The following is an 8,512-nucleotide window of genomic DNA, read 5'->3' on the forward strand; positions in this document are numbered from 1 at the left end:
TTTATATCCCCTGCCGGACATCTTATCTCGGCTGACAAAATACATCTCTCCGCTTGCAGAAAACTTATCTCCGGCGGCGAGAAATTTATATCCCCGGCCTGACAACTTATCTCTGCAAACGAAATACGTCTATCCGCTGGCAGAAAACTTATCTCCGGCTGCGGGAAATCTATATCCCCTGCCAGACAACTTATCTCTGCTGACGAAATACGTCTCTCCGCTGGCGGAAAACTTATTTCCGGTGCCGGGAAATCTATATCCGCTGGCGGACAACTTATCTCCGCTGGAAGACAATTTATCTCCGCTGACGAACTATGGTTCTCCGCTGGCAGAAATCTTATCTCCGGCGGCGGGAATTTTTTATATCCCCTGACGGACAATTTATCCTCGCTGACGAATTAAGTTTCTCCGCCGGCAGAAAACTTATCTCCGCTGGCAGAACATTTACTTAATTTACTTATGGCGGCGAGGAATTTATATCACCTGCCGGACATCTTATCTCTGCTGACAAAATACATCTCTTCGCTGGCGGAAAACTTATCTGCGGTGGCGGAAATTTATATCCGCTGGCGGAAAACTTTTCTCCGATAACAGACATTTTATCTTCGCTGCCGGACAACTTATCTCTGCTGACAAAATACGTCTATCCGCTGGCGGAAAATCTATCTCCGGTGGCGGGAAATTCATATCCGCTTGCGGAAAACTTTTCTCCAGAGGGGGAAATTTATATGCCCTGCCGGACAGCTTATCTCCGCAGACGAACTACGTATCTCCGCCGGCAGAAAACTTATCTCCGCTGGCAGAACATTTACCTCCGGCGGCGGGAAATTTGTATCCCCTGCCGGACATCTTATCTCGGCTGACAAAATACATCGCTCCGCTTGCAGAAAACTTATCTCCGGCGGCGAGAAATTTATATCCCCGGCCTGACAACTTATCTCTGCAAACGAAATACGTCTTTTCGCTGGCAGAAAACTTATCTCCGGCGGCGAGGAATTTATATCACCTGCCGGACATCTTATCTCTGCTGACAAAATACATCTCTTCGCTGGCGGAAAACTTATCTGCGGTGGCGGAAATTTATATCCGATGGCGGAAAACTTTTCTCCGATAACAGACATCTTATCTTCGCTGCCGGACAACTTATCTCTGCTGACAAAATACGTCTATCCGCTTGCGGAAAACTTTTCTCCAGAGGGGGAAATTTATATCCCCTGCCGGACAGCTTATCTCCGCAGACGAACTACGTATCTCCGCCGGCAGAAAACTTATCTCCGCTGGCAGAACATTTACCTCCGGCGGCGGGAAATTTGTATCCCCTGCCGGACATCTTATCTCGGCTGACAAAATACATCGCTCCGCTTGCAGAAAACCTATCTCCGGCGGCGAGAAATTTATATCCCCGGCCTGACAACTTATCTCTGCAAACGAAATACGTCTATCCGCTGGCGGAAAACTTATCTCCGGCGGCGGGAAATCTATATCCCCTGCCAGACAACTTATCTCTGCTTACGAAATACGTCTCTTCGTTGGAGGAAAACTTATTCCCGGTGCTGGGAGATCTATATCCGCTGGCGGACAACTTATCTCCGCTGGCAGACAATTTATCTCCGCTGACGAACTACGATTCTCCGCTGGCAGAAATCTTATCTCCGGCGGAGGGATTTTTTATATCCCCTGACGGAAAATTATCCACGCTGACGAATTACGTTTCTCCGCCGGCAGAAAACTTATCTCCGCTGGCAGAACATTTACTTACTTTACTTAGGGCGGCGAGGAATTTATATCACCTGCCGGACATCTTCTCTCTGCTGACAAAATACATCTCTTCGCTGGCGGAAAACTTATCTGCGGTGGCGGAAATTTATATCCGCTGGCGGAAAACTTTTCTCCGATAACAGACATCTTATCTTCGCTGCCGGACAACTTATCTCCGCAGACGACCTACGTTTCTCCGCCGGCAGAAAACTTATCTCCGCTGGCAAAACATTTACTTCCGGCGGCGGGAAAATTATATCCCGTGCCGGACATCTTATCTCGGCTGACAAAATACATCTCTCCGCTGGCGGAAAACTTATCTGCGTTAGCGGGAAATTTATATCCGCTGACGGAAAACTTTTCTCCGCTGACAGACATCTTATCTTATCTCATCTTTGCTGACAAAATACGTCTTTCCGCGGGCAGAAAACTTATCTCCGGCGGCGGGAAATTTATATCCGCTGGCGGAAAACTTTTCTCCCCCCCTCTGGAAAACTTATCTCCGCAGGCAGAACATTTACTTACGGCGGCGAGGAATTTATATCCCCTGCCGGACATCTTACCTCTGCTGACAAAATACATCTCTTCGCTGGCCGAAAACGTATTTACGGTGGCGGGAAATCTATATCCCCTGCCGGACAACTTATCTCTGCTGACGAAACACGTCTCTCCGCTTGCAGAAAACTTATCTCTGCAGACGAAATACGTCTCTCCGCTGGCAGAACATTTACCTCCGGCGGCGGGAAATCTATATCTCCTGCCGGACATCTTATCTCTGCTAACGAAATACATCTCTCCGCTGGCGGAAAACTTATTTCCGGTGGCGGGAAATCTATGTCCCCTGCCGGACAACTTATCTCTACTGACAAAATACGTCTCTCCGCTTGCAGAAAACTTTTCTCCGGCGGCGAGAAGTTTATATCCCCGGCCTGACAACTTATCTCTGCTAACGAAATACGTCTCTCCGCTGGCGGAAAACTTATTTCCGGTGCCGGGAAATCTATATCCCCTGCCGGACAACTTATCTCTGCTAACGAAATACGTCTCTGCGCTGGCGGAAAACTTAATTCCGGTGGCGGGAAATATATATCCCCTGCCGGACAATTTATCCCCGCTGACGAATTACGTTTCTCCGCCGGCAGAAAACTTATCTCCGCTGGCAGAACATTTACCTCCGGCGGCGGGAAATCTATATCCGCTGCCGGACATCTTATCTCTGCTAACGAAATACGTCTCTCCGCTGGCGGAAAACTTATTTCTCGTGGCGGGAAATATATATCCGCTGGCGGACAACTTATCTCCGCTGGCAGACAATTTATCCCCGCTGACGAATTACGTTTCTCCGCCGCCAGAAAACTAATCTCCGCTGGCAGAACATTTACCTCACGCGGCGGGAAATGTATATCCCCTGCCGGACAACTTATCTCTACTGACAAAATACGTCTCTCCGCTTGCAGAAAACTTTTCTCCGGCGGCGAGAAGTTTATATCCCCGGCCTGACAACTTATCTCTGCTAACGAAATACGTCTCTCCGCTGGCGGAAAACTTAATTCCGGTGGCGGGAAATCTATATCCCCTGCCGGACAACTTATCTCTGCTAACGAAATACGTCTCTGCGCTGGCGGAAAACTTAATTCCCCTGCCGGACAATTTATCCCCGCTGACGAATTACGTTTCTCCGCCGGCAGAAAACTTATCTCCGCTGGCAGAACATTTACCTCCGGCGGCGGGAAATCTATATCCGCTGCCGGACACTTATCTCTGCTAACGAAATACGTCTCTCCGCTGGCGGGAAATATATATCCGCTGGCTGACAACTTATCTCCGCTGGCAGACAATTTATCCCCGCTGACGAATTACGTTTCTCCACCGCCAGAAAACTTATCTCCGCTGGCAGAACATTTACCTCCGGCGGCGGGAAATGTATATCCCCTGCCGGACAACTTATCTCTACTGACAAAATACGTCTCTCCGCTTGCAGAAAACTTTTCTCCGGCGGCGAGAAGTTTATATCCCCGGCCTGACAACTTATCTCTGCTAACGAAATACGTCTCTCCGCTGGCGGAAAACTTAATTCCGGTGGCGGGAAATCTATATCCCCTGCCGGACAACTTATCTCTGCTAACGAAATACGTCTCTGCGCTGGCGGAAAACTTAATTCCGGTGGCGGGAAATATATATCCCCTGCCGGACAATTTATCCCCGCTGACGAATTACGTTTCTCCGCCGGCAGAAAACTTATCTCCGCTGGCAGAACATTTACCTCCGGCGGCGGGAAATCTATATCCGCTGCCGGACACTTATCTCTGCTAACGAAATACGTCTCTCCGCTGGCGGAAAACTTATTTCTCGTGGCGGGAAATATATATCCGCTGGCGGACAACTTATCTCCGCTGGCAGACAATTTATCCCCGCTGACGAATTACGTTTCTCCGCCGCCAGAAAACTTATCTCCGCTGGCAGAACATTTACCTCCGGCGGCGGGAAATCTATATCTCCTGCCGGACATCTTATCTCTGCTAACGAAATACGTCTCTCCGCTGGCGGAAAACTTATTTCCGGTGGCGGGCAATCTATATCCGCTGCCGGACAACTTATCTCTGCTAACGAAATACGTCTCTCCGCTGGCGGAAAACTTATCTCTGCTGTCGAAATACATCTCTCCGTTTGCAAAAAACTTATTTCCGGCGGCGAGAAGTTTATATCCCCGGCCTGACAACATATCTCTGCTAACGAAATACGTCTCTCCGCTGGCGGAAAACTTATTTCCGTTGGCGGGAAATATATATCCCCTGCCAGACAATTTATCCCCGCTGACGAATTAGGTTTCTCCGCCGCTAGAAAACTAATCTCCGCTGGCAGAACATTTACCTCCGGCGGCGGGAAATCTATATCTCCTGCCGGACATCTTATCTCTGCTAACGAAATACGTCTCTCCGCTGGCGGAAAACTTATTTCCGGTGGCGGGAAATCTATATCCCCTGCCGGACAACTTAACTCTGCTAACGAAATACGTCTCTCCGCTGGCGGAAAACTTATCTCTGCTGACGAAATACATCCCTTCGCTTGCAAAAAACTTATTTCCGGCGGCGAGAAGTTAATATCCCCGGCCTGGCAACTTATGTCTGCTAACGAAATACGTCTCTCCGCTGGCGGGAAATATATATCCCCTGCCGGACAATTTATCCCCGCTGACGAATTACGTTTCTCCGCCGCCAGAAAACTTATCTCCGCTGGCAGAACATTTACCTCCGGCGGCGGGAAATGTATATCCCCTGCCGGACAACTTATCTCTACTGACAAAATACGTCTCTCCGCTTGCAGAAAACTTTTCTCCGGCGGCGAGAAGTTTATATCCCCGGCCTGACAACTTATCTCTGCTAACGAAATACGTCTCTCCGCTGGCGGAAAACTTAATTCCGGTGGCGGGAAATCTATATCCCCTGCCGGACAACTTATCTCTGCTAACGAAATACGTCTCTGCGCTGGCGGAAAACTTAATTCCGGTGGCGGGAAATATATATCCCCTGCCGGACAATTTATCCCCGCTGACGAATTACGTTTCTCCGCCGGCAGAAAACTTATCTCCGCTGGCAGAACATTTACCTCCGGCGGCGGGAAATCTATATCCGCTGCCGGACACTTATCTCTGCTAACGAAATACGTCTCTCCGCTGGCGGAAAACTTATTTCTCGTGGCGGGAAATATATATCCGCTGGCGGACAACTTATCTCCGCTGGCAGACAATTTATCCCCGCTGACGAATTACGTTTCTCCGCCGCCAGAAAACTTATCTCCGCTGGCAGAACATTTACCTCCGGCGGCGGGAAATGTATATCCCCTGCCGGACAACTTATCTCTACTGACAAAATACGTCTCTCCGCTTGCAGAAAACTTTTCTCCGGCGGCGAGAAGTTTATATCCCCGGCCTGACAACTTATCTCTGCTAACGAAATACGTCTCTCCGCTGGCGGAAAACTTAATTCCGGTGGCGGGAAATCTATATCCCCTGCCGGACAACTTATCTCTGCTAACGAAATACGTCTCTGCGCTGGCGGAAAACTTAATTCCGGTGGCGGGAAATATATATCCCCTGCCGGACAATTTATCCCCGCTGACGAATTACGTTTCTCCGCCGCCAGAAAACTTATCTCCGCTGGCAGAACATTTACCTCCGGCGGCGGGAAATCTATATCTCCTGCCGGACATCTTATCTCTGCTAACGAAATACGTCTCTCCGCTGGCGGAAAACTTATTTCCGGTGGCGGGCAATCTATATCCCCTGCCGGACAACTTATCTCTGCTAACGAAATACGTCTCTCCGCTGGCGGAAAACTTATCTCTGCTGTCGAAATACATCTCTCCGTTTGCAAAAAACTTATTTCCGGCGGCGAGAAGTTTATATTCCCGGCCTGACAACATATCTCTGCTAACGAAATACGTCTCTCCGCTGGCGGAAAACTTATTTCCGTTGGCGGGAAATATATATCCCCTGCCAGACAATTTATCCCCGCTGACGAATTAGGTTTCTCCGCCGCCAGAAAACTAATCTCCGCTGGCAGAACATTTACCTCCGGCGGCGGGAAATCTATATCTCCTGCCGGACATCTTATCTCTGCTAACGAAATACGTCTCTCCGCTGGCGGAAAACTTATTTCCGGTGGCGGGAAATCTATATCCCCTGCCGGACAACTTAACTCTGCTAACGAAATACGTCTCTCCGCTGGCGGAAAACTAATCTCTGCTGACGAAATACATCCCTTCGCTTGCAAATAACTTATTTCCGGCGGCGAGAAGTTAATATCCCCGGCCTGACAACTTATGTCTGCTAACGAAATACGTCTCTCCGCTGGCGGGAAATATATATCCCCTGCCGGACAATTTATCCCCGCTGACGAATTACGTTTCTCCGCCGGCAGAAAACTAATCTCCGCTGGCAGAACATTTACCTCCGGCGGCGGGAAATCTATATCCGCTGCCGGACATCTTATCTATGCTAACGAAATACGTCTCTCCGCTGGCGGAAAACTTATTTCTCGTGGCGGGAAATATATATCCCCTGCCGGACAACTTATATATATTGACAAAATACGTCTCTCCGCTTGCAGAAAACTTTTCTCCGGCGGCGGGAAATCTATATCCCCTGCCAGACCACTTATCTCTGCTGACGAAATACGTCTCTCCGCTGGCGGAAAACTTATCTCCGGCGGCGGGAAATCTATATCCGCTGCCGGACATCTTATATCTGCTAACGAAATACGTCTCTCCGCTGCCAAAAAACTTATCTCCGGCGGCGGGAAATCTATATCCCCTGCCAGACAACTTATCTCTGCTAACGAAATACGTCTCTCCGCTGGCGGAAAACTTATTTCCGGTGCCGGGAAATCTATATCCGCTGGCGGACAACTTATCTCTGCTGACGAAATACGTCTATACGCTTGCAGAAAACTTATCTCCGGCGGCGGGAAATCTATATCCCCTGCCAGACCACTTATCTCTGCTGACGAAATACGTCTCTACGCTGGCAGAAAACTTATCTCCGGCGGCGGGAAATCTATATCCCCTGCCAGACCACTTATCTCTGCTGACGAAATACGTCTCTACGCTGGCAGAAAACTTATCTCCGGCGGCGGGAAATCTATATCCCCTGCCGGACAACTTAACTCTGCTAACGAAATACGTCTCTCCGCTGGCGGAAAACTTATCTCTGCTGACGAAATACATCTCTTCGCTTGCAAAAAACTTATTTCCGGTGGCGGGAAATCTATATCCCCTGCCGAACAACTTATCTCTGCTAACGAAATACGTCTCTCCGCTGGCGGAAAACTTATTTCCGGTGGCGGGAAATCTTTATCCCCTGCCGGACAACTTATCTCTGCTGACGAAATACGTCTCTCCGCTGGCGGAAAACTTATTTCCGGTGGCGGGAAATCTTTATCCCCTGCCGAACAACTTATCTCTGCTAACGAAATACGTCTCTCCGCTGGCAGAAAACTTATCTCCGGCGGCGGGAAATCTATATCCCCTGCCAGACCACTTATCTCTGCTGACGAAATACGTCTCTACGCTGGCAGAAAACTTATCTCCGGCGGCGGGAAATCTATATCCCCGGCCTGACAACTTATGTCTGCTAACGAAATACGTCTCTCCGCTGGCGGGAAATATATATCCCCTGCCGGACAATTTATTCCCGCTGACGAATTACGTTTCTCCGCCGCCAGAAAACTAATCTCCGCTGGCAGAACATTTACCTCCGGCGGCGGGAAATCTATATCCCCTGCCGGACAACTTATCTCTGCTGACAAAATACGTCTCTACGCTGGCAGAAAACTTATCTCCGGCGGCGGGAAATCTATATCCCCTGCCAGACAACTTATCTCTGCTGACGAAATACGTCTCTCCGCTGGCGGAAAACTTATTTCCGGTGGCGGGAAATCTATATCCCCTGCCGAACAACTTATCTCTGCTAACGAAATACGTCTCTCCGCTGGCGGAAAACTTATTTCCGGTGGCGGGAAATCTTTATCCCCTGCCGGACAACTTATCTCTGCTGACGAAATACGTCTCTCCGCTTGCAGAAAACTTATCTCTGGTGACGAAATACATCTTGCGCTTGCAGAAAACTTATTTCCGGTGCCGGGAAATCTATATCCGCTGGCGGACACGTTATCTCCGCTGGCCGACAATTTATCCCCGCTGACGAATTACGTTTCTCCGCCGCCAGAAAACTAATCTCCGCTGGCAGAACATTTAC

This window comes from Drosophila pseudoobscura, unplaced genomic scaffold, assembly GCF_009870125.1.
Source record: "Drosophila pseudoobscura strain MV-25-SWS-2005 unplaced genomic scaffold, UCI_Dpse_MV25 Unplacedtig00000072, whole genome shotgun sequence".
Classification (NCBI taxonomy): Eukaryota; Metazoa; Arthropoda; class Insecta; order Diptera; family Drosophilidae; genus Drosophila; species Drosophila pseudoobscura.